The 20,414-nt window shown below is 45.2% G+C and overlaps 1 protein-coding gene across 1 annotated transcript in view; it reads left to right on the top strand.

Moving 5' to 3' along the window:
- Positions 1 to 2,084: 2,084 nt before the first annotated feature.
- LOC105692882 (teneurin-a) overlaps positions 2,085 to 20,414 on the top strand; it is a 451,510-nt gene continuing 433,180 nt past the window's right edge. Inside the window, exon 1 of the mRNA XM_048655887.1 lies at positions 2,085 to 3,497. The gene's annotated coding sequence lies outside the window, so the exon portion shown is untranslated. The remainder of the gene's footprint in view (positions 3,498 to 20,414) is intronic.

Below are 20,414 nucleotides of genomic sequence, written 5' to 3'. Positions count from 1 at the left end.
GATACTCACGTTGATGTATTTTAATTGAAAACAAAAAATACCGATATGAATATGTATGTTGAGGGGAAAATACGAAAAAAAAGCAGGCGTTCTCGAGCCAGGCAACAGCGGGAGGGAATTTAGTTTCTCAAATTTCAGAAAAGTAAAATTAAGCCCGAGAGAACAAGTCTCAGTGGTGGGAATAAGAATAGCGAAGGGGGGTGGCTCTACGGAATAAGGGTAAAAATGGAAGTGGGTACTCAATGGCACATACGGAGCGCGGTCAGAGGATCATAAATACACCCATAAAATTGGTGGGAGTAAAAAAATGGCGAAGTGAGGTGGGAAATTTAAGATCGTCGGATACCCGAGAGTGAGAATGTGTGTACACGATAAAACAATTAACCGTGCATGCACGGGCGGAGCGAGGGACTTTGAAAAATTCGGGAGAAAACGCGTCGGTATCGGCCGCGGAAAAAAAAACACGTGCGTGTCGCGGCGTAACGCGAAATATTCGAAAAGCTGTGTAGTTCAAGTTGTAATTATTTTCCTTAGGCTAGCTGAAAACGAGGACCTCTCGTCGCCCTCTCGTCGTGCCCTTGTCGTACCTCGGGGGAGTCATCCAGGTTAAATCTTTCGCGTTTCTCCAGTTCCCCTATAGCGAACCGTATACACCTCCGCCACCGACAACCAGCTCCCGTGGAGTGTGACTTTTCTATTGGGCGTTGTTTGGCTTAGGAAAGCGTAAAAAAAAAGCGATCCTACGTTTGAGCTTTTCACGTCATATTCCAGACGCCGGGTGCTACCGAGGTACCGATCAGGCACTCCTTTGTCGACTAGGTGTCGCTCGCCCCCGAACAAAGTGAGCGAGGTATTATTTTTTGTTATTTCCAATTTTTTTTCAGTTTTTTTTTTTTTTTTTCCACTGTCTAAAGACCGTACCAATTTTCAAAGGGAATAAAGCGATCCGTTTTTTTCGTTTTTTTTTTTTAACGAATATCGGATCCCCTCCACAGCGTCGTTTCGTGTTCTCAAATCTGAAATTCCCCCTCCGCGTGTATACCTATACCTCTCGTATTTTTCAATTTAGGGTCGCGCATATTGTACGTACGTCGCGCGTAGGCGTCGATGTATTATTTTTCGATTTATATTTCTTCGCGTTTTTCAACCTGTGAGCATACCTACGTTCTCATCGCAGGTTAGAGAAGTACAGATATATATATATGTATACATACGGAGCAGCCAACGGAAGTCCGAACATGAAATTGTGGGCAAACCGATCCGTCCATTACAATTTCCAAGTGCCGAGATGTGTATATGGTAGTCTCGATATAATTGAAGGCCCTCGTAACGCCGTAGAGGGTCCTTAGAGGCAGCCGGTAGCTGCTTCTGCACGCCTATAGTATTATCAATCGAGTTATTGGGCTGAAACATTAAACCCCCCCTACCTCCCCTTTTACGCGAATCAATAATTTTGGGCGTACAATATAGTTCACCAAAAAATATCAATCGTTAAAATCGCCGCGCTGTAATAAAATGAGTAAAAGCTCATCGGTCGCACGAGGCGTAAATGTGTATACTCAGCGGCCGGTCACCCGCGGACTATATCCCGAAGTAGTCGAGGTCGGTTATGGGTCAGACGTACGTCCGTAAGTGCGACGCATAAAATGGACAGGATGCAACGTCGAGTCCCATCAGCGTACGGTTGGTCCGGTAGCACTCGCTTACGGTTCGCCACATCCCTCCTCGCCAAAAAGTGCATGGAAGGGCGCTCGTGTAAAACTGCGTGGGTTCGACGGGGCGAAAGGTTGCAGTAAGGTGGAAGGTCGAAGCCTCGAGGAGGTGAAGCGAGGCGAGGGCGGCCGCATCAGGTAGGGAGCAAGGTGAAAGAGGCACACGCACCGCGAGCGGCACAACCATCCTCGGCGGCGGCAACGGCAGAAGCATATCGGCCTCGGACACCCTTGTACGTACTCTGCGTCGCTGTTTAGCGCACATAGAGAGCTTTTTACGTCGACTGCGAGACCGACGTCGAAAGCTCGTGCGCCGACGCAGGTGACTCTGGGTCGCTTACGCCCCGCCAGTTACTCTTCGCGAGCCAAGGAGCGCGCCCGCACTGCACTCCCAAACGCACTCGACGTCCGACGCTTTTACAACACGCCCGACGCCTTTACTCGTCCCGTACTTTTGACGACCGTACACAACGATAATCCGCTCTCGACGCTCAGCTCTCCCGAGCATCAGCGATCCGCACAGCTTATTCAAAGACAGAGGGGAATTTTTACCGAACATAATCACAGAGAAAAAGCTCCGACCTTCGCTCCGAATATCGGCGTACGATATACGTGTCGAGCGAGCTTTTTCTGTGGAGAGTACGAAGGGAGAGAAACGTGATCGGAGAAGAGGGAGGAGGGGGAAAACAATAACAAATCTCAAAGTTCCGAACTTGCAGGAAAATCATTATATGCCCGTTGCTTGATCCGCGTCAATTTCGTGGAATATACCCCATGCGAATGCCACATTGAATCAGAAACACGAGGTTCTAGTTTTGGCACCGCAAGCTCAACTTGCTTTCTACCCCTTCAAAGCGGCGGATCAATGATAAAAATTTAGGAACTTCCGAGTAGGAGAAAGGAAAAGGGATGAGAAAAGCTTGAGTAAGAGGGGAAAAAGTGAAAATATTTAATTCAGGGTATAAAACACGCGAGTCGAGTGTGTGTGTGCGTGCGTATCGCCATTACGAGAACGGTGAATTTCAAAGTTACTCTCGAAACTGGAACAGGAACAGGAACAGAAACTGGAGTAGTCAGATAGCCAAGTCGGCGGTAAATTGATGTTTTTGGCAGGAACAAACAGAGGATTAAAAAGGTAGCGGGGGTTGAGTACGACGGGTTTTGGTGCGTTTCAAAAATATCCTGCACTTTCAGGGTGGCTAATATTGTGTGTGTTGGTGGATATAAAACGTGGTTCACTCGCCACCGAAATTTTTTTCACGTAAAACGGTCTGTTGAACGAAAATAAAGAAACAATAAAAATAGGTATATCGCATATGATATTTCAGTCGCTGTGTGATAAAATTGTGTAATTGTGTAGTTGTTGAAATAATTGTCTTCGTGTATCAAGCATATTTATCCGTATACGTATTACTAATCTTGTGTAAACAAGAAAAATTGAAAATAATCAAAGTAAAACAATTCGTGAAACTACATACGTGCAAAAAGATCGTCCGTGTATAAACTGTAAGAATTTTACTTCGATATAGTTAATAAAAATTTGTTGGATAGAAAAAATAAATAAGCAAATTGTACCAGACATTTGCATCTTTGAAAAGAAAAAATTTCGTTCGTTATTTAAATTCAGTGCGCGATTATTGGTAGAAAAAATTATATAACCCCGTTGTAAATTTAGTGTAGCAAAGTGACTTCCGCAAAGTGTGCCGGTGATAAGACAATTCAGCCATTACCCCGTGACGTCATCGTCAGCATTAATGATAAACGGAATCAGGGAATCGAATTAAGGTAGGTGAAATATTTCAAATTTCCTCAATTGAAAAACGAGAAAGTGTCAACCGATCGAAGGCGGTTGTTCATCCGCGGTACCGCATGGCATCGGAAGATGAGCTCCTCAATAAGCTCTTCTGTGAGGAACTCCGGCGTCTTTAATTCAATCAACAGCTGGGCCGTTAACCTCGTAGAATATGTTTCGCTAGAATTAAGCTGACGATTCGATAAAAGCTTTCTTTTGTACGGGCATAGCCGACCTGGTTCCTACAGCAGCGGCTATTGTATAGCGGCTATCAGAATTGGACTAGCTTCGAAAACCAAACGTGGAGTAGATAGAGCGTTACTCTCCCAGAACGGCAAGAAACTATGAGAAGCGTAACGCGGGAGGAAATCAAGCGGGTGAACCTCGTGAATTGAAAATCTTTAATTTCGTTTCGCTATTTCCTACCGCAGCGTCGCGAGGGAGAAAAAAAATCACACGCACGTACGAAAATAGAGTAAAGTGAAATGAAATAAATTCACCCGGACATAAAGCGAGGCGAGGGTTGTTTGTACGAAGGAAAAAAATTGTGTAAAAAGAGACGCGCGGTAGGGCGAGCTTTTCATCGCTCCGGATTTTCGAGTCACCTCTAATCAAACTCCTCGCGCTAGGTGAATCCCTGTCACGCCAAACACCACCTCTTTCCGACGACCCTTTTTACCGAATTTAAAAACCACCACGGGAAAATTCAAAACCCGTCGTACCGATGGCGCGAAAACGAGCGAAGCACACGTTTCTCTCAGCGGCGAGAAAAAAAAAAATAAAAAATAAAAAAAAATACCCATCCCCGAATCGTAACGGCTCAGGTTGAAAAACCACCTGCGCTAATCACTCGACTACGCGATTTGAACGAGTACTTTACTTATCGGTTCACCATCTACTTTTATCGTATGGGACACGCACGTTTCCGAGAAACTTGACCGTGGGTACCTTCGTTAGCCAGATTGAACATTAGAATTAGCGAAAAGTTTGCTATTCGTTACGTACCCTTAAATTCACCATCGTTCAATGATGATTACACGCGAAGTATATTGTAATTATGTATCCGGTTATACAAACGAGCATCCGGCGACTCGTTTCCCAGAAATCATACCTGAGTCTAGGTACTCGAGGAGTACGATCATTGTCGTTTATTGGAATTGTCCGGTGATCTCCAAGTACTCGGGAATGAATGAATTTGATGCAATTTTATTGCGATTAGTGTGTGAATTATTGAATTTTTCCGCACAACCTGCATCCGCGTCGGTATGACGCTGCTTTTCGAGTTATTTACGGTGGGTCGGAGTGCACGATTTGTGTTCCGAGTCATTATTCGGGAGTTCGAATATTGAGCGGATTATTCGGAGCTCGGGGCACCCCGTCGCTTCGGGTAAAACGGCGTAGATATTGTATGGGAATTATACGTCCGACGTCGCGTACCACATACGCGCACACACCGTTGAATCGTATGCGGGCGAAAAACGAGAAAATGAAAAAAAGAAAAAGCAAAAAAACAATAACAAAAAAACAACAAAAATTGAAACGAAATACTTTGAAGAGAAAAATGACGAGCGGCGATTTGTAGCTATGCGGAACAGTTGATATGAGGGTAATTGCGTATGTATGGAGTCCCATAAACCGTAAAGCGGAAAGTTTTCACGCGCTGGCAGCATTACGCAGCGTCGTTACACGCTCGAATAGTTAGTTTCCGGGGGCGTATAATTCGATTACCATAAGGCGATTGAGCGTCGAAAACGGAAAACATGACAAACAGTGGTAACGTTGAATCCAACCCCTCGTTTTGCGGACGCACTGCAGCACCGGGCACGCCGCCACATCGGGGAAATGAAAATTTATACTCCCGCCTACGTATGGAGGACTTTTGTCATACGCTCGGGTCGAGAGAAAGGAACGAGAGAAAAATAACGACGATCGAATATTAAGAAAAACTGAAAAGACTGAAGGAAATAAAAAGAAGGAGAGGGAGGGATTTTTAGCGCGTGGTGCGTAAAGCGTGGGGCATCCCCTCCGTCGGAAAACACTGCGAACTGCTCTTTTGGTTGGTTGGATTCGCGCGCGCGGCTTTGGCGACACCGCGAACGTTTTGGGCGACGGTGCGGGAGACCGCATTCCCACCGTGACAAGGTACTCCTTCAATGCTTTTAGCCCATCTGGTCGTCATTCAGGGTTTTGCCACTATCCAATATCCATTAATTCTAATGATGCACGCCGCATAACCGCTCGACGCGTTTTACATTTATTGTAGTAAAGTTCAGCGGTAGCAATAAATCATGTTACTCTTCAAACTCCGTGGAAACCTCCGGCCCCCATAAACCGCACCGCGATCCCTGATCTAGGCGCTTTGCTCGCTACCGAAAAAATGATTATCTCCTCGATCTCCCCCGAAGTGATGGCCCCATTTTTTTTTTTGTTCTTCTTTTTTTTTTATTTTGCCTGAGCCATTCTCATCCAAAATTATTACAATTGACAGACAAGAAAGAGGAAAAAAAAAAAAAATAATGAGGCGATCGTCGGATGCGCGGCAGTTTTTGTCTCTTTGGCGCACGATACGTCGATAGGATCACAATTTATCTTTTCAGATGAAATTATTCCTTTGCATAAACAAAAAAAAAAAAAAAACTCGAGACAATTGAAAATTATTAAAGTTTGATAGAGAAAAATATGAATTAGTTCGAGCTTGGCGTTATATGCATGAATGGCATTGAGTGTTGGGGGGGGGGGGGGGGGGGGGGAAGAAACGTACCAATGTGGAAAAAAGTATACCGAGTAAAAATACGGTAGTATGGTAAGCAGATATTGAGATATGAAGATTGATACGTAGGCACCGGGGGACAGCCCACTTAATAACCCGTTCGCGGTTTCTGTTATAAACTCCAAACTACACGTATACGCGCTTATAATTTTCGAGACGGGGTGATTTATAATTTTTTTCAATAACGGTCCGCAGCTGGACAGCCCATTTAATGAGTCTCACATTTTTTCGTACGTACTCGCGTATCGCACACACATTCGGAAGAAAAGAACGAATTCTATGGAAAAAAAAAATAAATAAAAAGTAGTAAAAACAAAGCAAGGAAAATTCCGGATAAAGGTGCGTCGGACTTGCGAAGTAGGCGAATTGTATTTTTTAACATATTTAGTTATTCAAACGTGCTTCCGCTTTCCACCGAAATTATCCTGTTCGATAAATGATATTAGAACATCATGTCGAGGATATCATTTTTTTTAATTGTTACAATCATTGTATATTCCCGGAAATACAGATGACTAACAATAATTATTACTGTTTTTATTATCACAATCGTTGTTACATGTGGTAGAGAATCAACGTGGAAGTGAAAATTTTACCGGATAGATTTTCCGACCGGATTTCAAAATCCGTGACTTATCTTCGATGCGCGCTCGCCGAGCGCCAAGTGAGGGGACACTGGATAGATAGGTAGGTAGGTAGGGTAGGTAGGTGCATAGGTACTCTCGAGAAGGGTATCAAGGTCGAGTGTTATTTGACCTCGAAAGGCTTAACCCTTCACCCCGCACTTTTCAAAAGTGAACAATAATACAGATATGCAAAGTAGCGCAGCGGATGGTTAAAGGTACTTTTTTACACGCGAGAAAAATCGGGGGATGGTCCGGACGGCGGGTGTCCAGATGAAGAATCGATGCCCTCCTATTCCATGCTATACTTTGAACGCATTGGTACCCGGTGCCGGTGTCCGTCCATGTGCAGGTTATTTCGAGTGGATCGCTAATGTCCCCAGACTAAATCGGAGGTTGATAAACTGGAATTCGTCGGGGGAAGGAGACGGGAGGCGACGGGTGGAAAATTCAGGCCCCTGGTGGAAGAGGTCTAGTTTTATACCACATATTTTTCTGTGTACGAATAAATTATTCAACTCAATCAACGGAGTAGATGGTTTCGACCGATATTCGAATTTAGAACCGGCTACCTTTCTAATAATACCTGGCTGATACTGGAGTTTGTTCCGTACGGTACAAGTTTGATTTTCATTAGTTTGCTTCTCCCTTGGTTTTTGTTTCCTGAATCTATTGTTATCGTTGTTGAAGAAATTTCGAATTGTGTGTTTCGTCCGATTTATCATAATTCTTGGTTTTCAATCTTGGTGTGGGTTTAGAAGTGAGCGAATTGCTCCGTACCTCGTTTTAATTACTACTCACGCTACTGACGTAATCTTTAAACTCGCATTCGCTGGGATGTCAAGCGACGAAGCTTGCGCCGAGCTTTGCTATTCCTACTCCGTCACATCCATAGTTTTTTTTTTTTCAAATCTTCTTTTTTCGCGCGCACTTAACGCCCGTCCGTCCACTCCGTGAAAATGAGACGAAAAGGGGGAAAAATGGATGAAAGTAAACCGAAGAGAAACAAACAAATAACTAACGACCAAACGGTCGGTGGCGAATGTGATTCGAAGAATGAAAAGCACGAGAAAAATGAAAACTACAACACATGCGTATGTGCAATGTGTGCGCCCGGTGACGAAAGCTGGTAGATGGATCACGTGATACGAGAGCGAACCTCTTACCATATGCGGTATTACGATGCTTTTATTTTTTTGTTGTTTGTTATATTTTCACTTTACCCTCTTACTTTTCTATCCGCGAGTTCCGTGGGCACCGGGAAAACATTTACGATAGTAGTGCAGGACCGGGTGCTCCAGAGCTGCTTTGCCCTTAAAGGTATATATGTATAAATACAATATATATCGGTATAGGTATACACGTACAAGGAAAAGATCCTTCTTCCACTTTTGTCTCTTTCTCAAACACGGGTATATACGTACACGGAAAATCCGCGACGTCTCCGTGTTGAAATCTAGAGGATTACCACGTATGCGTAGATATAAAAACACATATATATGCGCACGACCGAATGCCTCTGGAAACAAAAATAAATATAAATAAAAAAAAAAAGGGAAGAGAAAAAAAAGCGCCCGAAATTGTAGGCTTTCATTTCCGAGTGGCTGTACCACTACGGAGAACCGTTCAACCCCCTTTCGAATTTTCCTTACCTCTTACATCTCCACTCTCTGATTAAATCACCGCGACGATTCTCTTCACTTTTTGCATTACCCCGGCTATATCTCACACATTCTTCGCACATCCACGTTTGTTTGGAAGTTCGAATGGCCCCCCCCCCCCCCCCCCCCCCCCGCAGAAATCCCCCGTAAAGGAAGTTTATCTTCCAATTTTTTCTAGGGGGTAAAATTTCCGCGGCCTCTTCTCCGGCCGCACGAATACGGGTGCGATCGTGTTCGATGATAACCGATGATTTTCCATCGCCGCGCGAGCATAAGGAGACCCCCCTTTATGTCGGGCATCGAAGATTCGCTCGGGCGGAGTTATTCGCAGTGGTTAAAGTAACGCCAAGGGCAGCCGTTTTTCATCCAAGATTTATTGTTTTTTATCTCCACCATCGTTGTATGGCGTGCGTAATACCGCGCTAGAGCCACTGTAACGTTCTTAGCGTGTTACGCCGCGCGGGGGATCGATAAGCCGGGATATTAGCGATATTAGCACCCGCTCTCACATTTTTCTCGGTTTATGAAATTTATGCTAATTTCGGACCAACGACTCGCGCAAGCCCTCGCCCTAGTGCCCTTCGCCTCGCCACCCTGCGCGCGCGTGCAAAAAACCAAAATAAATTTCTGTACGTTTATCGTCTTCGACTTTTTTGTATTTCGCCGTACGCGTATAACCGAATCAAGCGTCGAGCGATAAGGGACGAGCGTAAAGGACAAAATAGTAACACGCATTAAATCTCACGTGGTTAAAGTTTGTGAAAATCTCTGGTTAAACCTCAACGACTACTACCGGTAACAGCAGCAGCGCAATAACGGAAGCGAGTCCGCGAGATGAAAATGTCATAAAGTGGTAATCGGATGGAAGATGTTACTACCGGCAATAAAAATATGAAATGAACACCGGCGTACCCCACCACCTGCACCGACGGCAGCAACAGATTGCAAAGTCGTTACCCGTTTTTTCAACTTTTATCTTTTCTCTACTTTTTTTCTATCCTCCTTCACCTCTTCTATTTTTCCGCCCAATATTCCATGTATCGTGTCGCGTTCCGCTAATAAAACAGAAAATACAAATTCAAAATAGACAAAGCCTGAAAAATTTCATATACCGCATATTCGTTAGTTGTTTCATTTTATTTCCCGCGGATTATCGCTGCAGTTGATTTTTGATACCGTTCCCCTGTATTTGCACTCGCGTTGTACTCACGCGTCCGTGTACCTACCTACCTATAATACGGAGTAGGGGGATCGGGGCGCAGCGCGTCAGCGTTATCTCGTTACTTTTGGACGTGTTTCGTATTGTTTACCGCATCCGGTGTGTTAATATAGTAACCGCGGGCGGGGTGTGCGCTGCGGGTCGTACGTATGTACTGTATACAAGGGACTTAACATGCGGCTCTATGACGTAGTGCAGTCGTTGGAGTCATAACTCTGCGGAGGATATAGGCCGCAGGATAGCACCGACTCCGCTTCTCTAGGGCCAGCTTTCGCCGGGGTTGCAGCGATGCTTGTCGAGGCGACGCGCCACGACCTACGAAGTACCCGGACACACCGACCACCTACTACGCCCAGGGAATGGATCACCCTGCACACTAAGCACTGCGGCGATAAGCTCGACTACTTTGCATCAACCGGAGCTATACACACTTACTCCGGAGCTACTGCGGCAGAGCGGAGCGGACTGCTTCGCTCCTAGAACTTGCGACCACCTTCGTTGAGTTAGGCGAGGGAAATCGCTTTCGAGGGCGACTGGAATTATTCACACTACGGAAGTGAGAAGAGAAAGGGGTAGAAATGACGAAGGAAATTGAAAGTCCTGTTTTTTTTTTTAACCGGACGAACATTGAGACGCCGTATTTCATTTCCTTCGATTCGAGTACCTCGGTACCGACGCGCGAACGGGTAAATTAAAAGTAAAACTAGGGAGGGGCGTGTGGGGCGGGGATTAAACTAAAAGAATTATCGGGGTAATGTAGTAGCCGTGCTTGCAACGAGAGTGAAAAGAGGGATACACTTATTTACTTTATTCAACTAACGCCTCCGGCATCCGTTAGCCCTAAGTAAATCAGTCTCGGGTCTAGGTAAGCCTGCAAATACGGCGAAAACCACCCCTGAAATAATAATCCCAGAAAGTTAACGCGCGCGCGCCCCATTGTGCAGTGTTGAGAATAACGCTGAATTATAGAAAACCGGCGGGTAGATTAAAATTATCAATAATTTAGCGCGAATAGAGGAGAAAACGGAAAAGGAATTGAGATGATCGAAAACGCTAACCGATGAAAAGAAAAAATAACCTGGCGACAAATCACGTGGGCGTTGTGCATATCGTTCGCGAAGTGGTCGGTTTATCGTCGTTGCATGGGTTTTATGGGGCGTAATGTTCTGCAGTAGGATTGCGGTATAGAAGCGGCATTTATTGCCGCCAAATGATGAACACAAAGTTCATCCGGTTACGCAACGGAAAGTTAGAGATTAAGCAACCATGAAATCCTATTATAAAAGAGACCCTATTGATGATAACAGCAACCGTAAACTTTAGGCTTACGCTCGCGCCCTGTCCCCGTGATTTGTGGTTCCGGTCTCCGTTCTCGCTTGTTATCATTATTGCGTTTAGTATATTTTTACCTCGGACAACTTGAGCGGGGGGGAGGGGGAGGGGGGGGGGATTCCCCTGCTTATTATACCTACGTATAACTACCACGCGGTATGAACCCCCATTCAACAAAGTTGGCAATAATTTAGAAACATGACGCAGGTACAATGCAAGTAACGAAATATATTACGTTGACGTTATAACTCTTTACATACGTATATGTATATGTATACCGCACGCCGTAAACTTAGGCACGAAAACGACTTTTCTAAATTTCTTTTCTCTCTCCGTTTTTTTTTTTTTTTTTCATCCCCTCCCATTTCCCTCTCACACACACTTTAATTTGTATTTTTTTTTTTTTTTTTTTTTTTTGATACCGCGGTGTAATTTCATTTCATTGTTGTTATTTTGTTTTTTCGGTTCGGTTCGGGTTTTATGAGAAATACGCACGTTTTCGACTGTATAATAATACTCGAGCAAGAAACATGATTGATAATCGTAAAAGTCAGGTCACCTGTTAAAATGCAAAGGTAATTAGCTAAACCGAAACAAAGTTCGGAATTCGCGGGGTCCCCCCATCGCTCCCCTCGCCGCGACTCGATCTTGCTAATGGATGGAGTTGAGAGCGGCGAACTGTAGGGGGGGGGGGGGGTGGGGGGTTTCGGGTAAAGGGACGAAGAAAAGGAGAGAAAGAGCAAGAAGGGGAGGGGGAAAGATAGGGGGGCGGAGGAGGTATGATATTAATCTAAGTTCTGAGAACTCAAGTGGCTTATGACTAAATTGTTCCGACATCCCGTCGCACGGTGCGTGTCATTGTGTTGCTGGATGAATCCAATCACTGCGTAATTGGCATAAGATACACACGCGGCCAAATTGGACATTGTACATATAAGAGCCAACAAAGGGTTGGTTGTCTCGACGTTGCACCATCGCGTTATTAGGTACGGAGAGCGTGGCGAGGCCGGAATTGTGCGGCGGCCGTCGCAATAGATGGAATCGATTCTAAAGTCACTCAGCTACCGGGGAAATGTATGTATGTACCACCTACTATTATATGCTCAACGATTATCGGAGATCCCTCGGGGCGATAAGGTCAACTCGTAAATGTATGAGCGCTGCAAATAAGTTATATACCTACTCGATCACGGAAAAGCCGATTTCCTCTCACATTTTATATAATTTAAACGGCTTACGTATACTCGCACGAGGCGTATAATGTAATAACTATCGAGAATAATACTCGATAAAATATTTCAAATCTCGATCGACTTCCACCGATACAACGCGATTTCAAAAGTTCTATCCTCACCTCGCCGGGTATGAGAGAAAAAAAATGAAAAAAATGAAAAAAAAGGAAAAAACGAACAACAAATGAACGAATAAAATAACAAAGCGTGAAAATACGAGTAAAAATGAATGAAAATTGTCAGAGTTTTGGTAAACGCCCGGGATAATCCGATCCGCATGGGCTCGTTATACGTACAGTGCAGTACGCGACGTCGTGAAATCCACTTATATTTCATCAGGGATTAATTATTTCCGGAAGGCACCTCGTCGGCGTGACGGCGAAGCTTTCGGTAGTAAAAGCAGAAGCAGAAGCAAAAGCGGACGCGGCGGGGGTATGGGGTGTATAAGTTTTTACACGATGGTCCGGACCGGCGTCGGCGGCCGTTGAGCTGCTCGGGAGAACGCCATCTTGTTATACTTACCCCTCTCGACCCTCTTCACCGCCCCCGAGATAACGGTCCGGAAAATTAAAGATTTATCCGGGCATCTTGAATCGTTGAGACTCCCGAAAAGTTTAGCAATTTAACTCGACTTCCGCGCTCACAGATTTTTCCACCGAGTGCCTAATATTTATTTTTCGAAATCGCCGACGTTTCAACTTCTTCGCCTGCACACGGGGACGCGCGGCGGCCATGACCACTTCAAACGTCGACGCTACCGACGATATTATAATCAACGAACGCGTATATACGTATACGTCCGTCTCTCTTCGATTGTCGCGACCAATCGGTGCCGCCGTGCGCGACAATCGGCGAAAAATATTTCAATATCCATCGATCGAAAATGAATCGTCGAGCGTAGGGCGAAATTAATTTTCCGTCACGTGCCTTAATCGGTACGATTACTCGTCGCGCACATTTCCGACCGGCGAAACTCGACTCGTACGTACGCGGATATGTATACGTGTGGCGTGCACACCTAGCTACGCAGGGGTCAAATTGCTGCACTCTCGTTATGGCCGCATGGGGTGCCGTGACACCGAGGGGGTGGTTCTACCCATTTCCACCCCTTGTGTCTCTTCATCACCCTCTACAGAGTTTATTATAACGGTAGCAGGGTTATTAGTGCTTCGGTTGTTCCAACGAGTACGGTGACTGTACGTGTACGGGAATTCGCCTAGGTAGGTATAACATACGTATGCCGCGGATGCAACTTTCGAACACCATCTAAACCCCCATCGGTATATATATATATATATATATATGTGTGTGCGCGAATATCTGCTAGAATTTCGTGAAACACAAACCGCTATACGGTAGGTATAGAGGTAGAGGTGCAACTCGCCCCGCTCGCTCCCGCCGCGGTGTACGTACGTATGTACAGGTAGTCCACGGTGGTAACATTCCGTAGCTATACAATTATATACCTAGGTGTACGGCGAACTGCGAACACATACATAAAGTACATACCTACGTACCCATATTATTGCAAAATACACGGCTGTAGTTAACTTCTACGGGAGTTATGTATGTAGCCGTAGTGGTAATTGTAGCGTGTGCAACCTGCACCCTGGAGAACCTGCGGCGCCTGGATTTCGCCCCTACATATACCACCGACTCGTTTTTCTCACAGTTATTCGCCGCGCGTTCGACGTACGGCGACTGAAAATATTCTGCTTTCGAAAAGTGGGGGAGATTTCCCCCCCCCCCCCCCCCCCCCCCCCCCCCGGCTAAGCTGAAACGAAAAGGATATATTTTGGTACAAGTATGTATTTCCATTCTCGCGAGTATTCGGACGAGCGAATTACAGTTGTCGGTTTGACGTGAGACACCCTGTGCCGTTTAATTATTGCGGTTCTGCCGAGGTGAGGATAGGTGTAGCTGGGAAACGGGAAAGCTCTAACCTGCCTGATTTCCCGGTGCTCATCCACGGAATTGTGCGAGCCAATTGCCCGAACGTAATTAATTGAACGTTAATAAATTAGCGTATCGACGATCGCGCCGTTTTTTGACGTTTGTATCGCTAGACGAAAAGTTTTTTGATTTTTACTACCTCGATATCGGCGATGTTTGATATTTTTCGATATTCGTCGAATGATAATCGGTGGAATGGGAGGACCGAAAGCGGAATTTATCTGGATTTTTATCGTCCGGAATTTTAGGAGTCTACCGCGTGAGTCTATGTATGAAAAGCATAACCGCGATCGTAGCATTGTCGTCTTTATGATTATTGCATTCTTTACGTAACCATCGGCTGAAAGCACACGCGGTTAATGGACGTGTTTCACTTTTAATGGCCGGCGTTACTATAGCTCGACTACACAACATAAATACACACACGCGTACATATATGTACATTTATGGCACATCTAACAGCAATCGCTAAGTGTGAGGTGCGCGATAACAATTGAAATTGGAAAAAATAGCCGTACACGGAGTGCTCGCAGCCGGATTAAAAGCTGGTGCTTCAAACTTGGCACAGTCGGAGGTGTGTTGTATTTAATTTTTTCGGTACACTCGGATAGCTCGGAAGATTTTGAAAAAATGAAAACTATATCGTCGCAGGGGGATCTGCATACCCGCCGATAATATCTTTTAAAATATTCCCCGACGAAATTGACTTTTCACTCCTCGTTGGCGGGTGGCCAAATTCAAAGGCTTCGATAATTGAATAATTTAGGGGTGTTAGGACGAAGCGGGGTTGGCGTAGGGCGGCACATCGGACCTCCCCGAAGTGGGTCCTCGTTCATCCTCTTCCAGAGTTCGTAAGACACACCTAGCAGAAATCTCACTAATTTGCGTCGCGGTCGCGGTCGCATCCCCCCCCCCCCCCCCCCCCCCCCGGTCCTCTGATCTCTCTTTCCACCATTACGCGTCTTAATTGCTGAAAAATTGTTATGCAAATATCCGGATCCTGTTCATTATTTTTAATTTATTATGAAAACTTTTGTAAAATCCTCTCTTTCGTACCTCAGTCGTAGGTACTTCCAATTTCCAGCCTCACTCCATCTTTGTTCCTCCTCAACTATATATTCTTCCATCTTTTATTCGCCCTTATTCCCCTCCGACTCCCCTATTTTTTCGTTCCTTCCTCAAACGTGCTGAATGGAAAATATTCACCAGGCGTACCTAGGTGGTACCCGGCTCCGAGGTTCGCAAAATCACTTTGCCGAGGATAAATAAAAAGAGAGGGACGGAGGAGGTGAAAGAAGAAGAAGAGCCTCGGATCGAATTAAACTTCATAACGCTGGGAGAATCGAAATTGCCAGGAACAGGTCCTTGCACGAGAGTTGATTACACACTCCGTACGTCTACGTTCTCGCGGGGCACACGATGATACTTTTCTCCAGTCAGAGTCAAAGTAATTTCCACAATTTACTTATAAGCATACATACCCTCGCCTATCCGTGCAGTCCATGTACATATACCTATACGCGCGCGGAGTAGATTCTAGAAGGGAGTTCAAGGTTTGGAAAGATAATTAATTATTTTAAGCCACGAAACCGGTGCCTATGATTTTCTCCGGAATCAACCGACTGCAAAGGTACCGCCGCGGCGATTCTCTCTTCCGTGTCGCGTTACTTCGGAGTAAAAATCTCTCAACGAAATTAAACCACTCGACATTCAGCGGTATCACCGGCTACAAATAAATTAGGGTATTAATCGAGCCATTCTTTTCAAACGCCGTCATCCGTCCACGCGAATCGCCAAAAGACGAAAATGCAAGAGATCAAGAACAGAGAGAAACAAGCTACCGAAGAAATCGTTTCGCGCTGAATTCGAACAATTAATTCAGACATTCGTAAAACCCAATTGCTACATACATATATATATTACTGCGCGGGTGTAAAGTTGAGCTCTCAGGTATCAGCGGGTGTTACATGTAGAATTCACATAGGTATATGTTATATAGGTACACATATAGCTAGTTGCGTCACCCTTAATCAGGAGACTGGGGTGGATTCAACAGAACTGCGGAGAGACAACCATTATTATGCGTACACCGTTGGTTTTGATGGAGAATTAGGTCGTGTCACAAAGTTTCTGTATAAATTAGAGCTACGGTAGGGTATGTATGTACGTATGGCAAGGGCAACGGCAAAGGCAACTTTAACCTTTCCCTCACATCATTACTTCGCCGGTAGCTTTTCCTAACCCTATACAACGACTGTGACGGACCTTACGCGATATAACAGACGTATGTACACGTACGTACGCACGTACGTTGCTTATCTTTGCCACGTTAATAGCCCGCTCCTCTCAAGGGTGACGAAGAAACCGCTCGCGAGCTGCACCCGCCGGACGGATGGATAAAGGCCTATTTTTTCCCAACACTTTGACGGCTGTTTCAAAGCGACGACTCACGTCGCTAAACAATGATCTTTACAGTTATGTCCTGTATCTCCTTTCCATGATCTTTTTACTCTTCAATGATTTCAAAAGGATTATCCTCGCGCGGACCATCCGATATACTCTTTCAAATCCTTTGAACGCAAGATCCGCTTTGAGGTTTCGCGTTCTCAACGCATACACGTAAACGTATAACTTTGCCAATTCACGAAAATGAGAACCGTTTTTTAGGCAATCCACTCGATACACTTCTCAATCCTTGTTCGCGAAAAAAAAAAAAAAAACAAGCGAAAGAAGCAAAATGAAGAAAAGAAAGGATAATAAAAAGGAAAAGGGGGGGAAAACCAACGGGAAGGAAATGGTTTTTCACGTTTGATGCGATTCGCAACAGGGTCCCGCGCTTTGATCTGGCCATCTTTAAAATCTCCGTTTCCAATTCGGATACTCACTTTTTTTTTTGTTTTTTTTTTTTTTTTTATATTTTCTCTTGTTCCCGTCGGATCGATTGCTCATCCGCGGATAACCTGGCACCGATTTCAATTGACGTCCTCGGTAAATACCGTGTGGATGAAATTATGACCAAGTGCGATATTATTACAGGAGCAGCTGCGGCCGTAACAATTCTAATCTTTGACGAAACTTTGCTTCGGTTAATTCGTCGTTGCGGGAATTGAGAAACTATTAACGATGTTTATGACTAAACTACAAGCGGAGAAGCGTGCATAGCGTATAAGCTGCGATGATTTGAATGCGGAAGATACCGTACTACGTGTGTATCCAACGGTGTAGCTGGAACTTGTTCGTTGTATGTATAGCCGTGTTTGTGCTATCATCACGGTACGGTTCCCGGGCTTAACGTGGCAGTGTGTTCTGTTGACTGCCAAACCGATCCGCAATCATGGTCTCTAATGATCCAAACAATCATCGGTCTCAGCAAAGATTAAGCGTATACGGAACGCGTCGCGTCGTTACACTCGCTCCCTCCCTTTCCGATGCTGCACTTCCGTAATCCTCGCCGACCCTTCCGCCGATACGAACCGCATCGCGAACATCGACTCGTCAGCTGCGACCGGTGTGCCGAATTAGTCCCCCGCGGATTCCCACGTCCATCTTCATTCCGTTACGTTTCGATTATTTTTCTTCTCGTTTCTCGTCTCCTCATTCGTTCGCCGTGGACACGGTTTTTGAAAATTTTACGCGATGCTCCAACGGATTTAGGAAAGATACGGTGGTGGTCGGTCGAAAGCGCGCGCGAGCGAAAAAATCTCTGGTTGCTTTTTAACGAAGGGACGATTCCGGCCTCCCGAGGGAACACTACGCGCCACGTCTTTCCCGACTTCTACATTCCGCTGGTTTCGGATGCTCTGGAATTGTCCGGCAGAATTCAGCCCCGTTCGGCTCTTGTCCTTCGGTAAGCGGAGCACGATGGGGGGCCTACCGCGTATATATATATCGAACGACTGCCGCCGCTCCTTGCGTGAGTAAAATTTTCCCAACGTTATGTCAGGTGAAACTATGAGGTTAGCGAGTTACTTTTCGTTCTCCGAAGGTAATTGCACTCATCTTTTTCCTCGTATATATTCGGCGTACACTTTTTTCCGAGGGCGTAGGAAAAGCGTTAGAAGATTCTCGAGGAAATAGGTGGAAAATTATACCGTCTATTGCTGATTCAGAAGGGAATCCCAAGAAGGGTAGCGTACGATGGTGTAGAATTATTCAAGGCAAACATCATCATCCACCCTACTAGCAACGGATTTAGCGAAGGTCCGGGGTAATACATACACGGTGCAACCTTATTGTCAGAATGTAAAACAAGTGAGCAAAGGTGGCCCTGATAGAATGCGCGAGCTCGCCCGTCCCTTTCGGATATAAACCAGCCTGTCGAAGTCAATTTAACAAACACTCGAAACGAAGGGGGAAGAAAAATTCTTGCTTCTTTTATTTTTTTTTATTCTTCCCTTTTCTATCTTTTTTTAAACTTTGGCGGGAATACCGAACCGCCGAGTTACACGAAGACGGTGCGAACTGCGGGTAAACTTTTCTTTTACTGTGACACGAGAAAAAATAAAGAAAGTTATCCTTAAATTTTGACCGCACGTCTCTCGCCGGAGTTCGCGCGATCTTCAGTCACTCAAAGGATTTACAGGTTGACGGCGTTAAACATCACGAAGTATTATTTGTACAGAGAAAGCTGGAAGATAATACGATAAGAACGAAAAACAAAAGAGAACAAATTAAACGAAATTCTTAGCATAATTTAAATCCGTTTATACAACGAGCGGACTTTTGATAAAAGTTGGATGCTGGTATAATGCCGCGAAGAGATCGAAGGAAGAGAAGAAGAATGGGAAAAGGGGACCGAGGAATCGCATAAAAGGATAGCCAAGCTGTAGGGGTTGAGATCTTTTTACAGGGTGAATTGGCCCAAAATGCGAAATAGACAAACCTGACGAGAAAAAAAGCCACCCGAACGCAAGAGGATCAGAGATCAGTTTCTCAAACGATTGTTTCCACAGTTTTGTTTCGACGTGGGGTGATTCTACGAAATACCATCGAGGTGTCTTCATTTCTGTGAAATGCAACTTCGCCTCTATCGTTGGCTCGTTTCCATGTATCGTTTCTCGAGAGAAAAAAAAAAAAAGAACATTTCGTCCCAAGCCAACGAGGAAAATATATCGCTCGATTGAAAAAAGTACACCTGCAGCCGTCGAACGTGAAGTCGAAGGTCCGATGAAGTGATCCGTGCAGGAGCGAACGGTGATTCGAGAAATGATCTCTCTGGAAACGCCACCCTCTTGACCCGACTTTGAAAGACCAGTTCCGCGGTGGGCAGCGGCTCGAATGAAATTTACATTAAGCGTTGTATACCGAAGAGAAGTGAATGCCGGAGGTCTCTTCTTTCGTACACGGTCGACCCTGCGCTTGAATGTGGAGCAAGTTCTATGCCGAAAATACCTCGTAGTTATACCCCGCCATAGTGTCCGTATCCTTCTCCATTTGAAGTTTGACTTCACTGAGACTCCGAGGGTTGAATTTCCGTTGCGACGCGTACACACCACCGGGCTTGTTCGTCGACGGAAGAACTTTCGCAGAATAATTTATACACTTATACAGGGAATTCGAGGAACGCGAGGGATACGCAATAGAGCCGGTGGTGCCACCGCTGCAGTGGTTCGCGCCGCGCGGAACATTTCGGAATATAAATTCGAGAAACTCTTCAAATATTACCCTTGTCGTATAAGTACGGGGGGAAAGGTGGAGAGCGACGATTTTATTTTTTTATTTTTATACCCGAGTAGAGCGTTTCCGTGAGAAATGACGGGAGAAAATTTGGTGAGTTTTATATGCGGCCGTGGACACGTATTGTGTTTTCAAAGTGGAACGGCGTCGTGGCTTTTTCGGTTGAAAATTAGAAAATGACTACCTGCGGTCGAATCGGCATTTGCACCGTTTCGACAGACATTCTTAACAGCATTTCTCCTCGCTCGGAGTTTTAGGTCTCGCATTTCGCAGCGTATTATTGTACACGGTATACTCTACATGGTTTGTACAGCTACAGAAAATCGCGAAGAGGCACTTTGGAGAGTTGGCGAGGCGAGCCGACGCCCATTTGATCGTCACAAAAGCCGGCTTAGCAGCTTATGCGATTTACGTATTTCCTCTATACAAAGTACAACAATAACA

Source organism: Athalia rosae, chromosome 5 (assembly GCF_917208135.1).
Source record: "Athalia rosae chromosome 5, iyAthRosa1.1, whole genome shotgun sequence".
Lineage (NCBI taxonomy): Eukaryota > Metazoa > Arthropoda > Insecta > Hymenoptera > Athaliidae > Athalia > Athalia rosae.
This window is presented reverse-complemented; position numbering and strand designations above follow the sequence as displayed.